This window comes from Salmo salar, unplaced genomic scaffold (genome assembly GCF_905237065.1).
Source record: "Salmo salar unplaced genomic scaffold, Ssal_v3.1, whole genome shotgun sequence".
In the NCBI taxonomy this organism is placed as follows: domain Eukaryota; kingdom Metazoa; phylum Chordata; class Actinopteri; order Salmoniformes; family Salmonidae; genus Salmo; species Salmo salar.
Window position 1 is genome coordinate 1 of NW_025546990.1, and position 12601 is coordinate 12601.

The 12601-nt window shown below is 49.4% G+C and overlaps 1 pseudogene; it reads right to left on the minus strand.

The window, feature by feature from the left end:
- Positions 1-5395: 5395 nt before the first annotated feature.
- LOC123724009 (E3 ubiquitin-protein ligase ZNF598-like) overlaps positions 5396-12601 on the minus strand; it is a 66526-nt pseudogene continuing 59320 nt past the window's right edge.

The following is a 12601-nucleotide window of genomic DNA, read 5'->3' on the forward strand; positions in this document are numbered from 1 at the left end:
TGATGAGATGTCAATACAGACTGATGAGATGTCAATACGGACTGATGAGATGTCAATACAGACTGTTGGACCAGACTGATGAGATGTCAATACAGACTGATGAGATGTCAATACAGACTGATGAGATGTCAATACAGACGGCCATTTTTGTGTTGCATACTTTTTCCCATAATGACAAGGACAAGTTTTGATGTTGGACAACAACAATAGAATGTCGCAGGACTAAACCGCGATACCAAAAACGGTAAGATGATCCCACTGGCTCAGATCATCTACAAGTCCTGCTAGGTAAAGTCCCCTTATCTCCGCTCACTGGTCACCATAGCAGCACCCACCTGTAGCACGCGCTCCAGCAGGTATATCTCTCTGGTCATCCCCTAAAGCCAACTCCTCCTTCGGCCGCCCTCCTTCCAGTTCTCTGCTGCCAATGACTGGAACGAACTACAAAAATCTCTGTAACTGGAAACACTATCTCCCTCACTAGCTTTAAGCACCAGCTGTCAGAGCAGCTCCCAGATTACTGCACCTGTACATAGCCCATCTATAATTTAGCCCAAACTACTACCTCTTCCCCTACTGTATTTATTTATTTTGCTCCTTTGCACCCCATTATTTCTATTTCTACTTTGCACTTTCTTCTACTACAAATCTACCATTCCAGTGTTTTACTTGCTATATTGTATTTACTTTGCCACTATGGCCTATTTATTGCCTTAACTCCTTTAACCCACCTCATTTGCACTCACATTGTATATAGACTTATTTTTCTACTGTATATTGACTGTATGTGTTGTTTTACTCCATGTGTTAACTCTGTGTTGTTGTATGTTGTCGAACTGCTTTGCTTTATCTTGGCACAGGTCGCAATTGTAAATGAGAACTTGTTCTCAACTAACCTACCTGGTTAAATAAAGGACTTGTTCTCAACTGGCCCACCTGGTTAAATAAAGGACTTGTTCTCAACTGGCCTACCTGGTTAAATAAAGGACTTGTTCTCAACTAGCCTACCTGGTTAAATAAAGGACTTGTTCTCAACTAGCCTACCTGGTTAAATAAAGGACTTGTTCTCCACTAGCCTACCTGGTTAAATAAAGGACTTGTTCTCAACTAGCCTACCTGGTTAAATAAAGGACTTGTTCTCAACTAGCCCACCTGGTTAAATAAAGGACTTGTTCTCAACTAGCCTAACCTGGTTAAATAAAGGACTTGTTCTCCACTAGCCTACCTGGTTAAATAAAGGACTTGTTCTCAACTAGCCTACCTGGTTAAATAAAGGACTTGTTCTCAACTAGCCTACCTGGTTAAATAAAGGACTTGTTCTCAACTGGCCCACCTGGTTAAATAAAGGACTTGTTCTCAACTAGCCTACCTGGTTAAATAAAGGACTTGTTCTCCACTAGCCTACCTGGTTAAATAAAGGACTTGTTCTCAACTAGCCTACCTGGTTAAATAAAGGACTTGTTCTCTACTAGCATAACCAGGTTAAATAAAGGACTTGTTCTCAACTAGCCTAACCAGGTTAAATAAAGGACTTGTTCTCAACTAGCCTAACCTGGTTAAATAAAAGGACTTGTTCTCAACTAGCCTAACCTGGTTAAATAAAAGTGAAATAAAAATAAATTAATAAAAAATGTTCATACTGAGAGGTTGGCGGGACTTTTTATAATATACATTATCATCCCAATCATGACTAGGTTTCGCTTGGCAGAAATAAAAGCACAGCAACACCTTTCAGATATAAAGAACGGAGAGAGCAGTAACTCTCCTCGACACTCGCACAAGGACAAACAGAACGGACCAAAGCAAGATAGATGTTTAATCAAATTAGGGCAAACAGAAATATTCTGGTTTTAGAATGTTGTTGTTGGGGGGGGGGTTGACAGACTGGTTGTTAAACAGTCAGACTCCCTCCAGACTCCTCCAGACTCACGTCCTAAACAGTCAGACTCCTCCAGACTCCCCCAGACTCCCTCCAGACTCCCCTCCAGACTCCTCCAGACTCCCTCCAGACTCCTCCAGACTCCCGTCCTAAACAGTCAGACTCCCCCAGACTCCCTCCAGACTCCCCTCCAGACTCCTCCAGACTCCTCCAGACTCCCGTCCTAAACAGTCTGACTCCCTCCAGACTCCCTCCAGACTCCCTCCAGACTCCCCCCAGACTCCGTCCTAAACAGTCAGACTCCCTCCAGACTCCAACTATCTGATTACCTTCCAGCCCTGAGAGAACATCTACCTTTTAACCAGGTTCCTTTACCACCCTGAGGGAGCTGAGTAGAAGAGGGTCTGACTGTCTCCGAGGGAGGAGTAGAGGGTCTGACTGTCTCCGAGGGAGGAGTAGAGGGTCTGACTGTCTCCGAGGGAGGAGTAGAGGGTCTGACTGTCTCCGAGGGAGGAGTAGAGGGTCTGACTGTCTCCGAGGGAGGAGTAGAGGGTCTGACTGTCTCCGAGGGAGGAGTAGAGGGTCTGACTGTCTCCGAGGGAGGAGTAGAGGGTCTGACTGTCTCCGAGGGAGGAGTAGAGGGTCTGACTGTCTCCGAGGGAGGAGTAGAGGGTCTGACTGTCTCCGAGGGAGGAGTAGAGGGTCTGACTGTCTCCGAGGGAGGAGTAGAGGACCTGACTGTCTCCGAGGGAGGAGTAGAGGGTCTGACTGTCTCCGAGGGGAGGAGTAGAGGGTCTGACTGTCTCCGAGGGAGGAGTAGAGGGTCTGACTGTCTCCGAGGGAGGAGTAGAGGGTCTGACTGTCTCCGAGGGAGGAGTAGAGGGGTCTGACTGTCTCCGAGGGGAGGACTGGAGGGCCTGACTGTCTCCGAGGGAGGAGTAGAGGGGGCCTGACTGTCTCCGAGGGAGGAGTAGAGGGTCTGACTGTCTCCGAGGGAGGAGTAGAGGGTCTGACTGTCTCCGAGGGAGGAGTAGAGGGTCTGACTGTCTCCGAGGGAGGAGTAGAGGGTCTGACTGTCTCCGAGGGAGGAGTAGAGGGTCTGACTGTCTCCGAGGGAGGAGTAGAGGACCTGACTGTCTCCGAGGGAGGAGTAGAGGACCTGACTGTCTCGAGGGAGGAGTAGAGGGAGGAGTAGAGGGCCTGACTGTCTCCGAGGGAGGAGTAGAGGGTCTGACTGTCTCCGAGGGGAGGAGTAGAGGGCCTGACTGTCTCCGAGGGGAGGAGTAGAGGGGCCTGACTGTCTCCGAGGGAGGAGTAGAGGGTCTGACTGTCTCCGAGGGAGGAGTAGAGGGATCTGACTGTCTCCGAGGGGAGGAGTAGAGGGTCTGACTGTCTCCGAGGGAGGAGTAGAGGGAGGAGTAGAGGACCTGACTGTCTCCAGAGGGAGGAGTAGAGGGAGGAGTAGAGGGGCCTGACTGTCTCGAGGGAGGAGTAGAGGACCTGACTGTCTCCGAGGGAGGAGTAGAGGACCTGACTGTCTCCGAGGGAGGAGTAGAGGGCCTGACTGTCTCCGAGGGAGGAGTAGAGGGGCCTGACTGTCTCCGAGGGAGGAGTAGAGGGTCTGACTGTCTCCGAGGGAGGAGTAGAGGGTCTGACTGTCTCCGAGGGAGGAGTAGAGGGTCTGACTGTCTCCGAGGGAGGAGTAGAGGGTCTGACTGTCTCCGAGGGAGGAGTAGAGGGTCTGACTGTCTCCGAGGGAGGAGTAGAGGGTCTGACTGTCTCCGAGGGAGGAGTAGAGGGGGCCCTGACTGTCTCGAGGGAGGAGTAGAGGGCCTGACTGTCTCCGAGGGAGGAGTAGAGGACCTGACTGTCTCCGAGGGAGGAGTAGAGGGCCTGACTGTCTCCGAGGGAGGAGTAGAGGGCCTGACTGTCTCCGAGGGAGGAGTAGAGGGTCTGACTGTCTCCGAGGGAGGAGTAGAGGGTCTGACTGTCTCCCGAGGGAGGAGTAGAGGGTCTGACTGTCTCCGAGGGAGGAGTAGAGGGTCTGACTGTCTCCGAGGGAGGAGTAGAGGGGTCTGACTGTCTCCGAGGGAGGAGTAGAGGGTCTGACTGTCTCCGAGGGAGGAGTAGAGGACCTGACTGTCTCCGAGGGAGGAGTAGAGGGTCTGACTGTCTCCGAGGGGAGGAGTAGAGGGTCTGACTGTCTCCGAGGGAGGAGTAGAGGGTCTGACTGTCTCCGAGGGAGGAGTAGAGGGGTCTGACTGTCTCCGAGGGAGGAGTAGAGGGACCTGACTGTCTCCGAGGGAGGAGTAGAGGGACCTGACTGTCTCCGAGGGAGGAGTAGAGGGTCCTGACTGTCTCCGAGGGAGGAGTAGAGGGTCTGACTGTCTCCGAGGGAGGAGTAGAGGGTCTGACTGTCTCCGAGGGAGGAGTAGAGGGGCCTGACTGTCTCCGAGGGAGGAGTAGAGGATCTGACTGTCTCCGAGGGAGGAGTAGAGGGCCTGACTGTCTCCGAGGGAGGAGTAGAGGGTCTGACTGTCTCCGAGGGAGGAGTAGAGGACCTGACTGTCTCCGAGGGGAGGAGTAGAGGGTCTGACTGTCTCCGAGGGAGGAGTAGAGGGTCTGACTGTCTCCGAGGGAGGAGTAGAGGACCTGACTGTCTCCGAGGGAGGAGTAGAGGACCTGACTGTCTCCGAGGGAGGAGTAGAGGACCTGACTGTCTCCGAGGGAGGAGTAGAGGACCTGACTGTCTCCGAGGGAGGAGTAGAGGGGTCTGACTGTCTCCGAGGGAGGAGTAGAGGGTCTGACTGTCTCCGAGGGAGGAGTAGAGGGTCTGACTGTCTCCGAGGGAGGAGTAGAGGGTCTGACTGTCTCCGAGGGAGGAGTAGAGGGTCTGACTGTCTCCGAGGGAGGAGTAGAGGGGTCTGACTGTCTCCGAGGGAGGAGTAGAGGACCTGACTGTCTCCGAGGGAGGAGTAGAGGACCTGACTGTCTCCGAGGGAGGAGTAGAGGACCTGACTGTCTCCGAGGGAGGAGTAGAGGGGTCTGACTGTCTCCGAGGGAGGAGTAGAGGGCCTGACTGTCTCCGAGGGAGGAGTAGAGGGTCTGACTGTCTCCGAGGGAGGAGTAGAGGGACCTGACTGTCTCCGAGGGAGGAGTAGAGGGTCTGACTGTCTCCGAGGGAGGAGTAGAGGGTCTGACTGTCTCCGAGGGAGGAGTAGAGGACCTGACTGTCTCCGAGGGAGGAGTAGAGGGCCTGACTGTCTCCGAGGGAGGAGTAGAGGGTCTGACTGTCTCCGAGGGAGGAGTAGAGGGTCTGACTGTCTCCGAGGGAGGAGTAGAGGACCTGACTGTCTCCGAGGGAGGAGTAGACGGGTCTGACTTAATAAAACACTCTTTCCTCAGTCATCAAACCTGATAGAAGAACCAATGTATCAACCTCACGGAAATGTGATCAGAAGAGAGAGAGGAGGAGGAGGGAGGAGAGAGAGAGAGAAAAATTAAATATATAGAATCATTCTTATTATTATTATTATTATTATTATTATTAATACACAACATGTGGTACTTGTAGGGCATTTCCAGGGTCGGGTCCAGGTCCAGCCCGGGAATCACACCGGGAGTCAGGTCAATATCTGGCAACCAGAATATCAGTTCAACCTCCTGCTGGCCCCAGCCTCGCCACTCAAATACACTACCCAACGTCCTCTCCGGCCGTGGTCACCGTGGAAACGCCCCCGGGGGGGCTAACTGATGATACGGCTGATGGCCTGCAGGGAGGGCAAGCCCAAGTGCAAGGTCTTATGGGAGTTGAAGTCTTTAGGGTCCAACACTTGGCAGCAGGTGGGGCATACCTGGCAGTCCAGCGCGGCTGCATTAGAGACAGCGCTGGACTGGGAGGCACTCTTCTTCTTGTCCTTCCTGGCCCCGCCGCCTCTCGGTCTCTCCGTGGCCTGGTCGTCTACGTGGGCCGACAGAAGCTCCTGCTGTTTAACCGTGTCAGGAAGTAAAACCAGCAGCTCGTTGAAGACGCCAACAAAATTGTCCCCTAACAGAGTCTTACAGCTGCGGTGGTACAAAACGGCAGACATCAGACCCTGTTAGAGAGAGAGAGATGGATGGGAACATTAGCCTGTTAGCCTTACTGGGTGGATAGGAACATTAGCCTGTTAGAGAGAGAGATGGATAGGAACATTAGCCTGTTAGCCTTACTGGGTGGATAGGAACATTAGCCTGTTAGCCTTACAGGGTGGATAGGAACATTAGCCTGTTAGCCTTACTGGGTCTATAGGAACATTAGCCTGTTAGAGAGAGAGAGATGGATAGGAACATTAGCCTGTTAGCCTTACTGGGTGGATAGGAACATTAGCCTGTTAGAGAGAGAGAGATGGATAGGAACATTAGCCTGTTAGCCTTACTGGGTGGATAGGAACATTAGCCTGTTAGAGAGAGAGAGATGGATAGGAACATTAGCCTGTTAGCCTTACTGGGTGGATAGGAACATTAGCCTGTTAGCCTTACAGGGTGGATAGGAACATTAGCCTGTTAGCCTTACAGGGTGGATAGGAACATTAGCCTGTTAGAGAGAGAGAGATGGATAGGAACATTAGCCTGTTAGCCTTACAGGGTGGATAGGAACATTAGCCTGTTAGCCTTACTGGGTGGATAGGAACATTAGCCTGTTAGCCTTACTGGGTGGATAGGAACATTAGCCTGTTAGCCTTACTGGGTCTATAGGAACATTAGCCTGTTAGCCTTACTGGGTGGATAGGAACATTAGCCTGTTAGCCTTACAGGGTGGATAGGAACATTAGCCTGCTAGCCTTACTGGGTGGATAGGAACATTAGCCTGCTAGCCTTACTGGGTGGATAGGAACATTAGCCTGTTAGAGAGAGAGAGATGGATAGGAACATTAGCCTGTTAGCCTTACTGGGTGGATAGGAACATTAGCCTGCTAGCCTTACTGGGTGGATAGGAACATTAGCCTGTTAGCCTTACAGGGTGGATAGGAACATTAGCCTGTTAGAGAGAGAGAGATGGATAGGAACATTAGCCTGTTAGCCTTACTGGGTGGATAGGAACATTAGCCTGTTGGCCTTACTGGGTGGATAGGAACATTAGCCTGTTAGCATTACTGGGTGGATAGGAACATTAGCCTGCTGGCCTTACTGGGTGGATAGGAACATTAGCCTGTTAGCCTTACTGGGTGGATAGGAACATTAGCCTGTTAGCCTTACTGGGTCGATAGGAACATTAGCCTGTTAGAGAGAGAGAGATGGATAGGAACATTAGCCTGTTAGAAAGAGAGAGATGGATAGGAACATTAGCCTGTTAGCCTTACTGGGTGGATAGGAACATTAGCCTGTTAGCCTTACTGGGTGGATAGGAACATTAGCCTGTTAGCCTTACTGGGTGGATAGGAACATTAGCCTGTTAGCCTTACTGGGTCGATAGGAACATTAGCCTGTTAGAGAGAGAGAGATGGATAGGAACATTAGCCTGTTAGCCTTACTGGGTGGATAGGAACATTAGCCTGTTAGCCTTACTGGGTGGATAGGAACATTAGCCTGTTAGAGAGAGAGAGATGGATAGGAACATTAGCCTGTTAGCCTTACTGGGTGGATAGGAACATTAGCCTGTTAGCCTTACTGGGTGGATAGGAACATTAGCCTGTTAGCCTTACTGGGTGGATAGGAACATTAGCCTGTTAGAGAGAGAGAGATGGATGGGAACATTAGCCTGTTAGCCTTACAGGGTGGATAGGAACATTAGCCTGTTAGCCTTACTGGGTGGATAGGAACATTAGCCTGTTAGCCTTACTGGGTGGATAGGAACATTAGCCTGTTAGCCTTACTGGGTGGATAGGAACATTAGCCTGTTAGCCTTACTGGGTGGATAGGAACATTAGCCTGTTAGCCTTACAGGGTGGATAGGAACATTAGCCTGTTAGAGAGAGAGAGATGGATAGGAACATTAGCCTGTTAGAGAGAGAGAGATGGATAGGAACATTAGCCTGCTAGCCTTACTGGGTCTATAGGAACATTAGCCTGTTAGAGAGAGAGAGATGGATAGGAACATTAGCCTGTTAGAGAGAGAGAGATGGATAGGAACATTAGCCTGTTAGCCTTACTGGGTCTATAGGAACATTAGCCTGTTAGAGAGAGAGAGATGGATAGGAACATTAGCCTGTTAGAGAGAGAGAGATGGATAGGAACATTAGCCTGTTAGCCTTACTGGGTCTATAGGAACATTAGCCTGTTAGCCTTACAGGGTGGATAGGAACATTAGCCTGTTAGCCTTACAGGGTGGATAGGAACATTAGCCTGTTAGAGAGAGAGAGATGGATAGGAACATTAGCCTGCTAGCCTTACTGGGTGGATAGGAACATTAGCCTGTTAGCCTTACTGGGTGGATAGGAACATTAGCCTGTTAGCCTTACTGGGTGGATAGGAACATTAGCCTGTTAGCCTTACTGGGTGGATAGGAACATTAGCCTGTTAGCCTTACAGGGTGGATAGGAACATTAGCCTGTTAGAGAGAGAGATGGATAGGAACATTAGCCTGCTAGCCTTACTGGGTGGATAGGAACATTAGCCTGTTAGCCTTACTGGGTGGATAGGAACATTAGCCTGTTAGCCTTACTGGGTGGATAGGAACATTAGCCTGTTAGAGAGAGAGAGATGGATAGGAACATTAGCCTGTTAGCCTTACTGAGTGGATAGGAACATTAGCCTGTTAGCCTTACTGGGTGGATAGGAACATTAGCCTGTTAGCCTTACAGGGTGGATAGGAACATTAGCCTGTTAGCCTTACTGGGTGGATAGGAACATTAGCCTGTTAGAGAGAGAGAGAGATGGATAGGAACATTAGCCTGTTAGCCTTACAGGGTGGATAGGAACATTAGCCTGTTAGCCTTACTGGGTGGATAGGAACATTAGCCTGTTAGCCTTACTGGGTGGATAGGAACATTAGCCTGTTAGAGAGAGAGAGATGGATAGGAACATTAGCCTGTTAGCCTTACTGGGTGGATAGGAACATTAGCCTGTTAGAGAGAGAGAGAGATGGATAGGAACATTAGCCTGTTAGCCTTACTGGGTGGATAGGAACATTAGCCTGTTAGCCTTACAGGGTGGAAAGGAACATTAGCCTGCTGGCCTTACTGGGTGGATAGGAACATTAGCCTGTTAGCCTTACTGGGTGGATAGGAACATTAGCCTGTTAGAGAGAGAGAGATGGATAGGAACATTAGCCTGTTAGTAAGAGAGAGATGGATAGGGACATTAGCCTGCTAGCCTTACAGGGTGGATAGGAACATTAGCCTGTTAGCCTTACTGGGTGGATAGGAACATTAGCCTGCTAGCCTTACTGGGTGGATAGGAACATTAGCCTGTTAGCCTTACTGGGTGGATAGGAACATTAGCCTGCTAGCCTTACTGGGTGGATAGGAACATTAGCCTGTTAGAGAGAGAGAGATGGATAGGAACATTAGCCTGTTAGCCTTACTGGGTGGATAGGAACATTAGCCTGCTAGCCTTACTGGGTGGATAGGAACATTAGCCTGTTAGAGAGAGAGAGATGGATAGGAACATTAGCCTGCTAGCCTTACTGGGTGGATAGGAACATTAGCCTGTTAGCCTTACTGGGTGGATAGGAACATTAGTCTGCTAGCCTTACTGGGTGGATAGGAACATTAGCCTGTTAGCCTTACTGGGTGGATAGGAACATTAGCCTGCTAGCCTTACTGGGTGGATAGGAACATTAGCCTGTTAGCCTTACTGGGTCTATAGGAACATTAGCCTGTTAGCCTTACTGGGTGGATAGGAACATTAGCCTGTTAGCCTTACTGGGTGGATAGGAACATTAGCCTGTTAGCCTTACTGGGTGGATAGGAACATTAGCCTGTTAGCCTTACTGGGTGGATAGGAACATTAGCCTGTTAGCCTTACTGGGTGGATAGGAACATTAGCCTGTTAGCCTTACAGGGTGGATAGGAACATTAGCCTGTTAGAGAGAGAGAGATGGATAGGAACATTAGCCTGCTAGCCTTACTGGGTGGATAGGAACATTAGCCTGTTAGCCTTACTGGGTGGATAGGAACATTAGCCTGTTGGCCTTACTGGGTGGATAGGAACATTAGCCTGTTGGCATTACTGGGTGGATAGGAACATTAGCCTGTTAGCCTTACTGGGTGGATAGGAACATTAGCCTGTTAGCCTTACTGGGTGGATAGGAACATTAGCCTGTTAGCCTTACTGGGTGGATAGGAACATTAGCCTGTTAGAAAGAGAGATGGATAGGAACATTAGCCTGTTAGCCTTACTGGGTGGATAGGAACATTAGCCTGTTAGCCTTACTGGGTGGATAGGAACATTAGCCTGTTAGCCTTACTGGGTGGATAGGAACATTAGCCTGTTAGCCTTACTGGGTGGATAGGAACATTAGCCTGTTAGCCCTACTGGGTGGATAGGAACATTAGCCTGTTAGCCTTACTGGGTGGATAGGAACATTAGCCTGTTAGAGAGAGAGAGATGGATAGGAACATTAGCCTGTTAGCCTTACTGGGTGGATAGGAACATTAGCCTGTTAGCCTTACTGGGTGGATAGGAACATTAGCCTGTTAGCCTTACTGGGTGGATAGGAACATTAGCCTGTTAGCCTTACTGGGTCTATAGGAACATTAGCCTGTTAGCCTTACAGGGTGGATAGGAACATTAGCCTGTTAGCCTTACTGGGTGGATAGGAACATTAGCCTGTTAGCCTTACTAGGTGGATAGGAACATTAGCCTGTTAGCCTTACTGGGTGGATAGGAACATTAGCCTGTTAGCCTTACTGGGTGGATAGGAACATTAGCCTGTTAGAGAGAGAGATGGATAGGAACATTAGCCTGTTAGAGAGAGAGAGATGGATAGGAACATTAGCCTGTTAGCCTTACTGGGTGGATAGGAACATTAGCCTGCTGGCCTTACTGGGTGGATAGGAACATTAGCCTGTTAGAGAGAGAGAGATGGATAGGAACATTAGCCTGTTAGAGAGAGAGAGATGGATAGGAACATTAGCCTGTTAGCCTTACTGGGTGGATAGGAACATTAGCCTGCTGGCCTTACTGAGTGGATAGGAACATTAGTCTGCTGGCCTTACTGGGTGGATAGGAACATTAGCCTGTTAGCCTTACTGGGTGGATAGGAACATTAGCCTGTTAGCCTTACTGGGTGGATAGGAACATTAGCCTGTTAGCCTTACTGGGTGGATAGGAACATTAGCCTGTTAGCCTTACTGGGTGGATAGGAACATTAGCCTGCTAGCCTTACTGGGTGGATAGGAACATTAGCCTGTTAGAGAGAGAGATGGATAGGAACATTAGCCTGTTAGCCTTACTGGGTGGATAGGAACATTAGCCTGTTAGCCTTACTGGGTGGATAGGAACATTAGCCTGTTAGCCTTACTGGGTGGATAGGAACATTAGCCTGTTAGCCTTACTGGGTGGATAGGAACATTAGCCTGTTAGCCTTACTGGGTGGATAGGAACATTAGCCTGTTAGAGAGAGAGAGATGGATAGGAACATTAGCCTGTTAGCCTTACTGGGTGGATAGGAACATTAGCCTGTTAGCCTTACTGGGTGGATAGGAACATTAGCCTGTTAGAGAGAGAGAGATGGATAGGAACATTAGCCTGTTAGCCTTACTGGGTCTATAGGAACATTAGCCTGTTAGCCTTACTGGGTGGATAGGAACATTAGCCTGTTAGCCTTACTGGGTGGATAGGAACATTAGCCTGTTAGAGAGAGAGAGATGGATAGGAACATTAGCCTGTTAGCCTTACTGGGTCTATAGGAACATTAGCCTGTTAGCCTTACTGGGTGGATAGGAACATTAGCCTGTTAGAGAGAGAGAGATGGATAGGAACATTAGCCTGCTGGCCTTACTGGGTCTATAGGAACATTAGCCTGTTAGCCTTACTGGGTGGATAGGAACATTAGCCTGTTAGCCTTACAGGGTGGATAGGAACATTAGCCTGTTAGCCTTACTGGGTGGATAGGAACATTAGCCTGTTAGCCTTACTGGGTCTATAGGAACATTAGCCTGTTAGCCTTACAGGGTGGATAGGAACATTAGCCTGTTAGCCTTACTGGGTGGATAGGAACATTAGCCTGTTAGCCTTACTGGGTCTATAGGAACATTAGCCTGTTAGCCTTACTGGGTGGATAGGAACATTAGCCTGTTAGCCTTACTGGGTGGATAGGAACATTAGCCTGTTAGCCTTACTGGGTGGATAGGAACATTAGCCTGTTAGCCTTACTGGGTCTATAGGAACATTAGCCTGTTAGCCTTACTGGGTGGATAGGAACATTAGCCTGTTAGCCTTACTGGGTGGATAGGAACATTAGCCTGTTAGCCTTACTGGGTCTATAGGAACATTAGCCTGTTAGCCTTACTGGGTGGATAGGAACATTAGCCTGCTGGCCTTACTGGGTGGATAGGAACATTAGCCTGTTGGCCTTACTGGGTCTATAGGAACATTAGCCTGTTAGAGAGAGAGAGATGGATAGGAACATTAGCCTGTTAGCCTTACTGGGTGGATAGGAACATTAGCCTGTTAGCCTTACTGGGTGGATAGGAACATTAGCCTGTTAGCCTTACTGGGTGGATAGGAACATTAGCCTGTTAGCCTTACTGTGTCTATAGGAACATTAGCCTGCTGGCCTTACTGGGTGGATAGGAA